The sequence below is a fragment of the Berghia stephanieae genome, chromosome 4 (assembly GCF_034508935.2).
Source record: "Berghia stephanieae isolate SIO BIC M18660-M18661 chromosome 4, UCSD_Bste_1.3, whole genome shotgun sequence".
Taxonomy (NCBI): Eukaryota; Metazoa; Mollusca; class Gastropoda; order Nudibranchia; family Aeolidiidae; genus Berghia; species Berghia stephanieae.
This window is the reverse complement of record NC_088363.1, coordinates 40,658,210-40,673,137: the sequence shown is the minus strand read 5'-3', so window position 1 is coordinate 40,673,137 and position 14,928 is coordinate 40,658,210. Positions and strand designations below refer to the sequence as shown.

General features: G+C 37.8%; 1 long non-coding RNA gene across 2 annotated transcripts in view; it reads right to left on the bottom strand.

Annotated features, from left to right (window-relative positions):
• Positions 1-22: 22 nt before the first annotated feature.
• LOC144970575 (uncharacterized) overlaps positions 23-14,928 on the bottom strand; it is a 15,327-nt gene continuing 421 nt past the window's right edge. The window contains exons 1-5 of one of the 2 annotated variants that reach the window (XR_013644993.1): positions 14,152-14,928; positions 13,748-13,821; positions 8,333-8,406; positions 6,464-6,517; positions 2,078-2,138 (exon numbers count right to left, since the gene is read on the bottom strand). The exon at positions 14,152-14,928 is cut by the window's right edge and continues 421 nt beyond it. This is a non-coding gene — a long non-coding RNA (uncharacterized LOC144970575). Of the gene's footprint in view, positions 2,139-6,463; positions 6,518-8,332; positions 8,407-13,221; positions 13,359-13,747; positions 13,822-14,151 lie in introns of those variants that run through there. The other variant, XR_013644992.1, reaches the window with a different exon arrangement.

Sequence of the window (14,928 nt, the reverse complement as noted above, 5' to 3'; positions counted from 1 at the left end):
GCTATTTTATACAGTACGCGAGTCATTAACATTAAAATGGCCATTGAAAATTCTGAGACAGGAAAAAAATTTCTTTTAATTTTGATGAGATGACTTTTCTTAAGAAAATTATCTTTCTATCCAACTACAAGGTAATTGTAATAGATATTCCCATATGTCATGTTGAGAATTGATGAAATATTGTGAACAAAAAATTAAGATTAAAGAAAAATGACACAACACTGCAACTTGAAAAAATACGACAAAAACAACTGAAAGTTTACCATATCTGAAGTTAAAGATTGGGCATTTAAATCTTATTAACGGTGAATGAATTCTTTAAGTGCTTGAGTGTATAATATAGGCTTGAAAAAAATAGGAAAGGACGCGATGAAAGGAGCAATGGTGATAAGAGTCACCATTGATGGTGAAAGAGGCAATGGTGATAAGAGTCACCGTTGATGGTGAAGGAGGCAATGGTGATAAGAGTCACCATTGATGGTGAAAGAGTCAATGGTGATAAAAGTCACCATTGATAGTGAAAGAGGCAATGGTGATAAGAGTCACCATTGATGGTGACAGAGTCGATGGTGATAAGAGTCACCATTGATGGTGACAAGAGTCAATGGTGATAAGAGTCACCATTGATGGTGACAAGAGTCAATGGTGATAAGAGTCACCATTGGGTGAAAGAGGCAATGGTGATAAGATTCACCATTGATGGTGAAAGAGGCAATGGTGATGAGAGTCACCATTGATGGTGAAAGAGGCAATGGTGATGATAGTCACCATTGATGGTGATAGTGGCAATGGTGATAAGAGTCACCATTGATGGCTTGACTTGCTTGACTTGCTTGCCTTGCTTGACTTGCTTGCCTTGCTTGTCTTGCTTGCCTTGCAAGGTGGCAGGGACGATAAAGCCACTTTAAATGATCATGGTGTTCTAAGAGTAATTTTCAGGGTCAGATCGGCAGAGATTGCACCAGCAGAGCTCAAGATGAAGAAAGTATTGTTGATATAAAAGTGATGGCAGGGATGTAGATGATGGAAGCAGCAGCAGTGACAATGATGGTAAAAATGGCAAGGCAGGTGACGTGATGATGGAAATCACTCCGGCAGGGCTATGGTGGTGAAGATGATGATGATGGGAGGCGATTCTGATGGCAATGGTTGTGTTGGGAGGTGATAGCTTTGGAAGGGATGATGGGAAGTAATGGTAGAGTCATAGGGGTTGTGATAGAAGAGACCATGATGTGAGGTTAGTGGTAATAAGTGAAAGCCATGGCTTGGCGAAAACGATAGAAGCAGGTTCAACAATAAAGATCCAGTAAATGGCACAGTTCCAAACCCAGGATCAAGGTGACCCATCCAGAAAGAGTCAAACAAATCACATCCCTATCCCTGTCTTCAAGACAATTGTAAATCAACATTCTGCCCAAACACATTCGGGCTTCCTGTAGGCCTCCAGTCCGCCTACTGCACTTGGGTATGGACATGAAACACAAACAAATACACCCCCACCGGTAGAAGCACACTTATCTGTATTTCAAATCCATGCGAATGCCAACCACAATCATCTTGTCAACAAAGAACACGAATGTAACTCACCCGGCCCTAACCAGTTGGAATCAACTCAAACCCAAGTCCAGAACCACACCACCACCTTCACTTTATCACTGAATCTACCTCCAGCATCCTCATCCTCCCCACAACTTCCACCCACCACCACCTTCCTCGACGAACACAATCTCTACATCACAATCACTACAACCCCACCAATACCACCATCATCACTTCCTCCACCATTACCTCCCTTCACAACCATTGCCATCATCATCACTTCCCATCATCATCCCTTCACCACCACAACCCTCCCATCATGATTTCCATCATCCCGTCACCCAACAATGCCACCTTCACCAACAATGTCACTATTGTTGCTCCACCATCTACATCCCCATCATCACCTCGCCACCAACAACTCCTCCAACATCTTGATCACTGCCATTACAATCCCCGGGGCCCTCCAATATAACCCATCCCATTACTCCGCTGAATACCAGAATCATCCTCCATGACCTCACCATCCCTGCTGGCCACCGCCCCTACCGCCCACATATGGCCAATCTCGATTCCTGGAGCTTGATGACGTCAAATATCTGTAACAAAAAGTAACAGATCATAAAATGCAGGGAAAAAAAATCAGTTCTTTGACTTCACATCTAGTTCAACTTTTGTTGATTCTTGTCTAATCCTGGGCTTTCTATCTTTCAAGATTTTCAAGGTTTGCTTCAACTAAGTCTTTTGTAGTCTTAGTATATACAAACTATTTTGCGAGAGAACTTGTCTTAGGTTTTATACATACTATTTGGTGAAAGGCCTAGTCTTAGTATATACATATTTTGTGAGAGGCCTAGTCTCAGTTTATACATAATATTTTATAAAAGGCCTGTTCTTAGTATAATAAACATAATCTTTTGTGAGAGGTCTCGTCTTAGTATTATATACATACTATTTTGTGAGAGGCCTATTTAACACCTACAATATGACATTCATGGTGCACAAAAAAGATGATCAAAACACATATTGCACGCTATTATTTGCAATTACTGCCTCGATGAAAATATTTACCTCCTGTCTTAGTAGTAGTAGTAGTAGTAGTAGTCGTAGTAGTAGTCGTAGTAGTAGTAGTAGTAGTAGTGATGATGATGTGGTAGCAGTGGTTGTATTTGTAGTGAAGATTATGTTTTGGTGCATGTAGTAGTAGTTGTAGTGATGATGAGGTGGAGTTGACTGCATTTGTAGTAGTAGTAGTAGTAGTAGTAGTAGTAGTAGTAGTAGTAGTAGTAGTAGTAGTGGTATGATGATAATGTGCTTGTAATTGTAGTTGTATTGGAAGTAGTGATAATGATGTGGAGGCGGTGGTTGTAGTAATAGCAGTGGTAGTGGTGTTGATGGTGGTGGCTGTAGCAGTAGTGATGATGATGTGGTGGTGGTGGTGGTTGTAGAGAGGAGGATGAGTGGCGGTGGTGGTTGTAGTAGTAGTGGTAGAAAGGTTGATGTGGCAGTGACGGTTGTAGTCGTACTGGTATTGATGATGTGATAGTTGTGGTTTCAGTGATGATGATGGGGTGGTTGTGGTTGTGGTAGTAGTGGTAGTGATGATAATGTGTTGGTAGTAGTGGTTGTAGTTGTGGTGATGTGCAGTGGTCGTGGTGTGGTGATGATATGTAGGTGGTTGTACTGGTGGTATTAGTAATGATGATGTGGTGGTTGTGGTTGTAGTAAAAGTTGTAGGATGATGATCTGGAGGAGCTAATTGTAATAACGATGGTAGTGATTATGATGTGGTGGTGGTGGTGGTTGTAAGCAAAGTTTTATTAATGATAATGTGGTGGTGGTGGTTGTTGCAGTGGTGGTAATGCTGTATAATGGTGGTTTTAGTAGTAATTGTGGTGATGATGTCATGGTGGTTGTAGTGGTAGTGGCAGTAGTGTTGATGTGGTGATTATAGCTGTAGAAGCAGTGGTATTGATGATGATGATGTCGTGGTGGCGTTTGCAGTAGCAGTGATGAGTGGTGGTGATGATTGTAGTAGTGGTAGTAGTAGTAGTAGTAGTAGTAGTAGTAGTGATGATGATGTTGATGATGGTGATGATGACGATGATGTGGTGGTGATAGTGGTAGTAGTATTAGATGTTAGAATTAGTAGAAGAAGTAGAAGTATTAGTTGTATTAGTAGTAGTAGTAGTAGTAGTAGTAGTAGTAGTAGTAGTAGTAGTAGTAGTAGTAGTAGTAGTAGTAGTAGTAGAAGTAGTAGTCAGAGACGCCAACTTTAAATTTGGCTCACAGGAGTTTCAGACACCACTCATAGGAATATCAATGTTGAAAGAGGAATTTCCGCACACAAGAGAAAGGAATTGGAATGTTACATAAACACATTGCAAAATACAATCCCATAGTTTCCTGTAGTATACTGGTGGTAGTGAGGATGAGGTGGTGTTCGTGGTTGTAGTAATAGTGGTTGTGATGATGATATGGTGGTGGTTGAAGTAGTAGTGGTAGTGCTGATGATGTGGTGGTGGTGGTTGAAGTAGTATTTGTAGTGATGATGATGTGGTGGTGGCATAGTGGTTGTAGTGTTGTGGTCGTGATGTTGATGTTAGTGGTGATGGTGGTTGTAGTACAAACGGTATGTTTGTTTTGTTTTTAAGGGATTTACGGTGCTTGCAACACATTTAGGTTATATCAGCGCCAGTAAAAAGGAAGAAAATGCGATAGTAAAAAGTTCTAGAATTACAAATAAAGCATTCAAGAAAAAGTAAGACAAAGGGGAATTGAGAACAAATAGGGCTCAGATGTAGATTCCAAGAGCATACCACCAATGTACTTAGTTTGAAATCACCTACAAGTCTCATCCAGACACAAGCACAAAACCCAACAAAGAGGAACACACTCAAATGCTTACATTATACATTCAAAATAAAAATAATACATAACAGAGAGATGATTTACAAGGAAAAAATATCATCTCCCAAAACAATAACTATGCATTTGCCAGTGCCAGGACAAAACCAAGTAATCTCATTCCGAGACAAAGACAGAAAGCATGTTGGATAACAGATATAAGGTGATAGAAGACACAGTTTGTACCTCCCTGCCCGCTATGGGAGGTAAGGATCCCCATACAAATGGTAATGATGATGATGTGATAGTGGTGATTGTAGTAGTAGTCGTGGTAGTGATGAGAATGTAGTGGTTGTGGTTGTAGTCGTAGTAGTGGTAATGATGATGTGGTGATGGTGGTGGTTGCAGTAGTAGTGGTAGTGATGATGTGGTGGTGGTGGTTGTAGTAGTAGAAGTGGTAATGATGATGTGGTGGTTGTAGTAGTAGTGGTAGTGATGATGTGGTGATGGTGGTTGTAGAAGTAGTGGTAGTAATGATGATGTTGCAGTGGTGGTTGTTGTAGTAGTAGTAGTAGTAGTTGTGGTGATGATGATGTGGTGGTGGTAGTCGTAGTAGCAATGGTAGTGATGATGATGTGGTGGTGGTGGTGGTTGTAGTAGTAGTGGTAGTGATGATGATGTGGTGGTGGTGGTGGTTGTAGTACAAATGATAGTGATGATGATATGGTGGTGCTTGTAGTAGTGGTGGTAGTGATGATGTAGTGGTGGTGGTTGTAGTAGTAGTGATAATGATGATGTGGTGGTGGTGGTTGTAGTAGTAGTGGTAGTGATGATGTGGTGGTGGTTGTAGTAGTAGTGGTAGTTGCAGTGATTATGATGTGGTGGGGGTGGTTGAAGTAGTAGTGATAGTGATGATGTATGGTGGCGGTGGTGGTTGTAGTAGTAGTAATGATGATGTGGTGGTTGTAGTAGTAGTGGTTGTGATGATGTGGTGGTGGTGGTGGTTGTAGTAGTAGTGATAATGATGATGTGGTGGTTATAGTAGTAGTCGTGGTAGTGATGATAATGTAGTGGTGGTCGTTGTAGTAGTAGTAGTGATAATGATGATGTGGTGGTGGTGGTTGTAGTAGTAGTGGTAGTGATGATGTGGTGGTTGTGGTTGTAGTAGCAGTGGTAATGATGATGTGGTGGTGGTGGTTGTAGTAGTAGTGACGATGGTTGTAATATTAGTGGCAGTGATGATGAGGTGTTTGGAAGGGGGGGGGGGGTATCCTTGGAACAAATTGACCTCACCGGAATTTGACGGAAGTTGCCCGCTACCGAAATTTTTGGCTCCCGACCATAGTTTTTTTCCTGTGAGACCGGAGTTTTGGCATCACTGATTAGTAGTAGTAGAAGTAGTATTAGAGATTAGTAGTAGTAGTAGTAGTAGTAGTAGTAGTAGTAGTAGTAGTAGTAGTAGTAGAAGTAGTATTAGAGATTATTATTATTATTATCATTATTATTAGTAGTAGTAGTAGTAGTAGTAGTAGTGGTGGTAGTAGTAGTAGTAGTAGTAGTAGTAGTAGTAGTAGTAGTAGTAGTAGTAGTAGTAGTAGTAGTAGTAGTAGTAGTAGTAGCAATAGCAGTAGTAGCAGTAGTAATGGTGGTGGTGCTTGAAGTAGTGGTAGTATGTTCGTTTTTAAGGGATTTACGGCGCTTGCCACACATTTAGGTAATATCAGCGCCAGTAAAAAGGAAGAAAGTGGGATAGTAAAAATTTCTAGAATTACAATCAAAGTACCCAAGAAAAAGGGAGACAGGGGAGATCAAATAGGGAACAGATGTAGATGTAGAGCCACTATCAATGTACTTAGTTTGAGATCACCTAAATGTCTCATCCTGACACAAGCACAGGTCCCCACTAAGAGGAACACACAGATAGATAGAGAGAGGGAGAGAGAGAGAGAGAGAGAGAGAGAGAGAGAGAGAGAGAGAGAGAGAGAGAGAGAGAGAGAGACAGAGAGAGAGAGAGAGGAAGAGGGTGAGGGAGGTAGAGAGAGGGAGAGAGAGAAAGAAGACCAACAGACATTCCTACCTCAAAGAGAAGGCTCCAGTCCTATGAAGAAAACACAATCCAATCCTGTCCATCCTTGAGAAAATAATAAAAAACGTTATTCTTGTTTATGTTGTGATCCAAGAAGTTATGTTTGGAAAGAAATGCAGTCTCACAACTAACGTTCAGATCATCTTTACATTCATCCCGATAGCTCAACTGGTTAACTACTAAAACAATGTGACAAGTTCTGTTCCCCTGTTGAGCCTCAAAAGCTAACTTCTAAATGAAGACATAGCACAAGGCTATTAATCGTGCAGCACAGACAGATTTTATGACACTTATGAGAGTTTATACTCATCAAACCAAACTCCTGATTATTTCAATATATAACATTAGTAAAAAGAGAATTCTACTACTATAACTATAAGCAATTTTACTTTGTAGTTGTTAGCTAAATGACGAGAAAATATTTTACAGTAAGGATAGAGACACATTTTCTTTAAATGGTGGGCCAGTTTTATTAATTTTATCACTTGTGAACTCTTTATAACCATGTTTTTGGCAGGATACATTGATCTTTATCACTGTTTCAGTTTCAGTTGGGTGGGGAAGTGTGGCTCAGTAGTACAGTTTTTGTTTTGTACCCCTTTCTATACAACGCCTTCACCAGTTAAGTAGAAAACAGTAAGGGCTGCCTGAAGCCGGTGTCGTAAAATACTAACGAAAGAGTTAAAATGGAAAGGCTTCATATGGGAACAAAAAAGACAATGGACGTTTCGGGTACAAACCCTTCGTCAGCACAACAATACACAAATAAACGTGGAAAACAGATAAAATATAATGAAAAATAACTTGTATTGTCTGTACTCAATGGTGGTTGCAGTATGAATGAAATGTTAGCATGGCGTGGGTAGAGGATAGGGTGCCCCAGGGGGGTGATCTAATTGATAAGAAAAGGTCAGCGTCAGGGAACAGAACTTTCCAGAAAATAATGGAAGATAAAAGACATATAAGTGGTAGTAGTAGTAGTAGTAGTAGTAGTAGTAGTAGTAGTAGTAGTAGTAGTAGTAGTAGTAGTAATAGTAGTAATAGTAGTAGTAGTAGAAAGCTCTTGTGAAACAGTAGGGGGCGTTGGAGAGGGCGAGGAGTTGAAAGAGTCACGGCGGAGGTGGGGGGGGGGGGGGGGGGTTGTTGGATGAGCGAAGGTCGAATCTTCGCGAAGGAAATACGAACGATCAGATGGCGATGCGATAGTAAAGTGGAAAATACAGATAAATAGATAGATAGATAGATAGATGGATAGACAGATAGATAGATAGATAGATAGATAGATAGATAGATAGATAGATAGATAGATAGATAGATAGATAGATAGATAGATAGATAGATAGAAAAGAGTGGAGAGAAGAGAAAAAAAAACAACAAAAGAACAAAAAAACCCAAAAAAAAAAAACAAACAAACAAACAAACAAACAAAGCAACAACGTCAACAGAAAAAAAAGAAAAAAAATAAATAAATAAAAAAGGGGAGGGAGGGGGGGCGGGGGGTTGAGGCGATACAAGTTATTTTTCATTCTATTTTATTTGTTTTCCACGTTTATTTGTGTATTGTTGTGCTGACGAAGGGTTTGTACCCGAAACGTCCATTATTTGATTTGTTCCCATATGAAGCCTTTCCATTTTCATTCTTTCGCTAGTATTTTACTTCACCAAATAACTAAGCCAACAGAGAGACAGACAGAAAAAGAGATAGAGAGAGACAGAGAGACACAGAAGGTTTGAGAGAGAGAGAGAGAAAGAGAGAGAAAAAGAGAGGGAGAGAGAGAGAGAGAGAGAGAGAGAGAGAGAGAGAGAGAGAGAGAGAGAGAGAGAGAGAGAGAGAGAGAGAGAACTAAATGGAATACCTACCTCAAGATTGGATCTCCATTACGAATACAATCTTTTGATGAATACACGATGTAATCCTGTATCTTCATGCTGTCCTTTAGTGAATTAAAAATAAAAGATGTATTTCTTGATTATGTTTTGAATTTGTAAACAGATAATGAGCAAAGAAATTATGTTTTGAAAGATATGCAGCCTTGCACTTAATGATAATAGTAACTAATAATTTTTTGACCTCGCCAATTAAAAAAATAAAATCAAACTCTTGAAAATGAATTATCAGGAGAAAAATTGTCACTTCGGTAAATACCAAATGTTGGTTAATGCTGAAGGCAATCTAAGGTGGAATACTGGAATCTATGATTTCAGTTTGTAAAACTCTGTTTGTGAATTCCAAACAATGGATTAGAAAATGGTGAGATCGGAGTCTAACAAAACAGTCATAAATTAGATTTGTTCATTCTACAATTCCCGTATGCATCAAATTGTCGGCTGGAATTTTTTTCAAAGTTTGATATATTGTGCAGATACACTATTTCTATAATTAAAATGGTGCTGATTGAAGCTCGAAGAAGAAAAAAAACGGTAAGTATTGAATTGTAAGACAGTATCTGTCTTTTGTCTAATAAATTGAAGCTTACAATTGAATACTTATCGTTATTTCACTATTTCTATAAGCACATGAAAGCTTTCCTTGTATTTTGAGGTGCTTCATTGTAAAAATCACCTGCAAAGAATCTCAGTTCTTAAAATACAAAGGGGCATAACTCAGTTAATTATTTTGACCTCCAATATTGACTCATATTACACCACACAGTTTAAAATATTTGGCTTATGAGGCTGTTAAAAGCTATTGAATTCAATGCTTTCAAATTCAATTTACTTTTGAAAAAACCGTTAACAGTCTAATTAATGTGGATTATACTCATTCAGATGAATTCAGTTCAGCTTGGTATGAATGTCGATTTTTATGTCTAGTCTAGTGCAAGATTTTTTTATTATCTAAAAAAAAAATTCAATACACCGTGAAAAAGAGCGCTATGTAAACACACAAAAAGGCTTTATGTGACGGCGTTATAGTATAGTTATGTGACACACTGTAGTGAAGCGTATGGATAATGGAATTGTGTATGGGCATGTACAGATAATTTGGGGTGACCAATTTGGTTCGATATTACGGACCCTGAAATTGAAATCCATCCATTTTATTTTATTTGGATTCGGAATGAATTTACTACAACGAATAAAGCTTTGACTGTAAGCGAAGACGTCTTATCTGTAGTGTAAGAAATTAGACTTAGAATTCTATATATCTAGGCACTTGCAAGAAGTAGCCCTCGCGAGTTGAAAAGAGGCAAGGATTTCTGTTTCCGTTTTTGAGGGGAAAATTTTTAGGAGTGTTTTTAAAATATTCATTTTTCTTTCTCAGTGAAATGAAATGGCAAGTATTATATATCATTGGAAAGGGCATAAAATTCTACATACAGTCATTCTAATATTATTATCTTCCCATATCGTGATTTTGAGAAATCTTTGTGTAAAGAGATTGTGTGTTTAAACGTTTATAACTTTTAAACCAGAGATGGTCCTTCTTACTAAAAAAAAACGTCCTTCTGAGATATATATTTAAGTAGCTTCTCTAAAAATTTCAGAGCAAAATATGGTTGCACTCAAAAGTTATAGCTCCCCCAAAAAATAGAACTTGTCCTCGATTGTTTGCACAAGATTTTCTTATAATATTGATTCACTTCCTGTCGTCTGCTGCGCTTTTTTTTTTACTTGAGAGATAACTTCGTCAATCCACATCAAAACTTTACAACTGTTTTTCTTACAATATATGCAATTAATGTAAGTTATTTTTGTTTTACATTATTCAATTAATTGGCATTTTCATGTCCATACATTCATTTTATAAGTTACGCTTCTCTTTCTTTTTTTCTGATCGATTTTGATTTTGGGCTGTCATTATTCCCAGACGCCTATTATTATTATTATTATTATTATTATTATTATTATTATTATTATTATTATTATTATTATTATTATTATAATTGTTATTATTATTATAATTGTTATTATTATTATTATTATTATTATTATTATTATTATTATTATTATTATTATTATTATTATTATTATTATTATAATTGTTATTATTATTATAATTGTTATTATTATTATTATTATTATTATTATTGTTAACACTATTCCCTGCTCCGAGGGAAATCTCTCTTTTTCTTTTTTATTTTGACCTAAACCTTAGAGTTTTTTTGTTTGCTTAACCTTTATGTAAATGTTCCGTTTCTGAGCATGAATTTCTTAAAGAGAGAGTGAGTTTAATAAAAAATTTAAAAAAGAGGTGGGGGAGGATGGATGGGACATTTATCCATTTCAACGTTCTGTAAAAAGAAGACGGAATTTAAAAAATTAAAAAAAAAAGTGACGTTACCAGGATTCGAACCCACAACGTCGATTCTGGTCAAACTTCCAGGGCAGACGACTAAACCATTCGGCCATGATAGCCACTTCGAAGTTGACGCATATTGTGTATATGTAGTAACAACTGATTTTAATGTTGGTTAATTTTATGTTTTTATAGATATTTTATTAACTTTCCTTATTGGAAAAGGCTATTCGGACCCGGGTCTGAATTGCTTCCCGTGGCAATTCGGACCCGAGTCTGAATTGCTTCCCGTGGCAATTCGGACTCGAGTCTAAACTGAATAGAACTCCGTGGCTAACCAGGGTCGAGTCTGAATAACTTCATGGCTCTTCGATTCGGAATACTGCAATGCAATGCGCCCGAATGATGAACTTATCATTAGTGAAACTCTCAGTTACTATTCCGTTTGCAGCTATAGAAACCGTATTGGTCTTCCTGAACACATACACACACTCATGAGTATCTCTAATTCATTAAAAACAGAATAATCACACACACACACTCCCCCCCCCCCCCCCCCCCCAGCAATCATTTCCACAACCCAAGAGCCGGCGGCTTTTTCTCTTTGATCTCGTAGCACCATGTTCTCCCCTGCATCCAGCACCTCGGTCGTTTGTGGGTTACCCCCCCCCCCCACCAATCCCATTACCAGTTGATCATTTTCTTTCTGTATTCAACCAGTGTTTATTTTATTTTGGTACCTAGTCCAGTATTATCTAATAATATTAGTGTTTGACAGTACTCTGCCCCTACCCCAGTGGCGGGGCTCTATTGCATGGCTTGCTGCCAAGAATCGCCTCTATTTTTATATATAAAAATAAAACAGCATATTTTTTTAATTAAAAAGGAATTAAGACACTGCCTTTTGTCAAAGCCCGACCTAGACTGCCTTTTAAATAAAACGCCCAATGCCCAAAGTCATATTGCACTTTTTCACGGCGGCAAATGACAAATTATATTAATGTAGAGATATGTCATGCATGTATCTTTGGCAACACGCTCATGGCAAATCAAATAAATCTTCCAATCATTACACAAAGACACTCTTTTATCTGCGAGGGCAAATTGATTGTTAACGTTTACAATTGCGACTACAATTGTAATCTCCCAAAGACCACGATTATTTAGATCTATGTTTAGTTTTTTAAAGGAGCTTGCAACATATTTAGGTCATATCAGCGCCAGTAAAACTGGAGAAATTGGATAGCAAAAAGTTCTAGAATTACAATTAAAAAGTACTCAAGAAAAAGTAAGACAAAGGGGAATAATAGATCACCGCTTTTGAAGGCAGTCACTTCGGGAGTTCTAAAACGTGACTTGCTCCTCACTCGCCCTCCTACCGACTGACAACTGACACTGACAACTGAGAACGAGCAGCTTCTCCCCCCACCCTACCTACCACGCTTCACTTTCGCCCCAGTTTCCACTTCCGACACTTCCTGTGATTGCGCAGGCGCATTGTGGCAGGAGTCCGAATTGCCACGGGAAGCAATTCAGACTCGGGTCCGAATTGCCGCTTCGTTCCTTATTTCTATGCGCATTTGGAAACATTCCATATTCTGGCATGGGGATAATTGTTTAAAAGAGCGGAGTTTCAAATATGCGTCTGGGGATAATGAAAAGGTGTCTGGGGATAACGAAATTTTATTATCCCCAGACAGGTGTCTGGGGATAATCACAGCGTTGATTTTGACGTTTTTCATTCTTTGACGGGCGACTGTTCAATTTTGGGGAACAGGGGAGCGGAAGTTTTTAAAATCACCTATTTTCGATATTTTAAACACTAATACACCACCTCAAACATTTATCAGTCAATATCTTTGCTTTTATGAGGTCTATTTTCATTTTGAAAAGTTCAAAGTGAACAACTAAATGACGCCGATTCAGTGGTATATTTGGTCTATCTTCATGTGAATAAATATTTTATTGTTGACTTTTCCAAAATTACAATAGGTCATTCATTTGCATGTCGTGATCTATTTTTCCTTGATTTCAGCTGTTTCAGCTCTAAACTATACTTTTCTCTCTCAATAAATAATTCTTTTTCTGTTTGCAATGTATTACAGAGATGTTGAATTACCGCATGTAAAAATTTCATAGATGTATCTGAAGCAGTTACTGAATTATACTTGATTATCCATTGGGTTGCTGTGTTTTGGTCACATATTTTCCTATATAGAGATTTTCCACCACATAAACGGTCATAACTTTTTAACCAGTTGAGATAGAGCGATAATTTTTTCACTCCAGTAAATGTTTTACTCCCCTTTCTTTTTCTACGCTAAATTAATACCCATATCACTATTTTGAAAAATTCTTGCTAGTGCACTAGGCCTAGTTATCTCGACTGTATTTAACATCTACAACACAACGCAAACGAATAATATTACCATATATTTAAAGGAACGTCCTCAAAAGTATTATAGACAAAGCTACTATATGATCATCAGCCAGCAAATTATAATATTACATTGATATGTGCCATAAGTTTCGAATAGTTTCATATCTTTGATCACTTGGTGCCTTGTGGTTTCTTTTATCGTCTAATTTTTTCTCTTCAGTAGGAGTTTACAGTCTACAGCTGTTAAAAAGTTGTCGTACTCGTACTATATAAATCTTTATCATTTATCCAATCATTGTCAAATTAATTGTTAAGCAATAATTATTAAAATATCATGTCCTTACCCTACAACTCTTTCCCCGGTGAACTGAGCCAAGAGAAAGAAAGAAAGAGAGGAGAGAGAGAGAGAGAGAGAGAGAGAGAGGAGGGAGGAGAGAGAGAGAGAGAGAGAGAGAGAGAGAGAGGGAGGGAGAGAGAGAGAGAGAGAGAGAGAGAGAGAGAGAGAAGAGAGAGAGAGAGAGGGAGGAAGAGAGAGATGAGAGAGAGAGAGAAGAAAGAGAGAGAGAAAGAAGAGAGAGAGAGAGAGAGAAGAGAGAGAGAGAGAGAGAGAGAGAGAGAGAGGAGAGAGAGAGAGGAGAGAGAATATAATTCCTACCTCGTGATGAAGTCTCCGTTACGAATCCAATCCTTTGAAGAATACACGATCCAATCCGGTCTCTTGATTCCGTCCTGTAGTGAATTTTTGAAAAACGTAATTCTTGTTAATATTTTGAATTTGTATATAATTAGATTATTGAAGAAATTATGTTTTGAAAGAAATGCAGTCTCACCAACTAATATAATTAACAATAACTTAGATGTTTTTTGTTTGTTTTTTACCTCAACAGTTAATCTCTCGAATATGAATTATCTCCATGAATCTGTTCACTTTCATAAATACCTCATGTTGATTAATGCTGAAGGCAATCTAAGGTGGCATATCGGTATCTACTATTTCAGTTTGTAAAATTCAAACGTGATTTTTTAAAAAAATCACGATAAAAAGATTAAATTTCTTACCTGTAGATGATGTCGACTCCCTTGAAATTTCGTTGTCTTCCTGGATGGTCCATCTGAAACTCAAACAATTAAGAGTGATTAGACACTGGTGGTGGGATAATGTTGGAGTCCCAAGAAAATGACGAACGAAACTGAAAAAAGCCCCTGAAAACTTACCATTCTAGATGAAATCTTACAAAATGAATCCGGTCCTGTCCTCCGTCTTCTTCCAACTTCTGTGAACTCTGAAATGATCTAGAAACTTGTGATTAGTCATGGGAATAATACAATACATATAAAAACGCGACGGTACCGTCAAAAAGGGGTGTTGATTAGTAAAAATACAAAATATAGGCCTATAAGTTAGTAAGAAAATGAGATTACGGTTTCCCAACCTCACCAAGCCGAGAATCGCCGCAAACTGAAGATAAAATTTCGCGGGGTGTGTAGATGTGATTTGTTTTAATGAAAATGTAAACAACTCATGGGCGGTGGATACAGATGGCCTTAATTCTCTAAAGACGCGGTTACATTATCAGGCTGAAGCCGTGTCATTTATATGTTAAAAAGTACGGCAAGCGCAGAGACAAAATGGTTATTGACCCCAATAACGATCTTCAATACCTTCGTGCTGGCGTGATCAACGATTTCGAGGTCACAAAAAAAAAAAAAAAAAATGACATCAAAAAGTAAAGACATGACAGGGCAATTTTCTACACGAGTTTAAGAATAACCAGAGTGCTTTTAAGTTTAAACCCGATTAAGTTCTCCATATGACGTAAATATTACATTATCAGA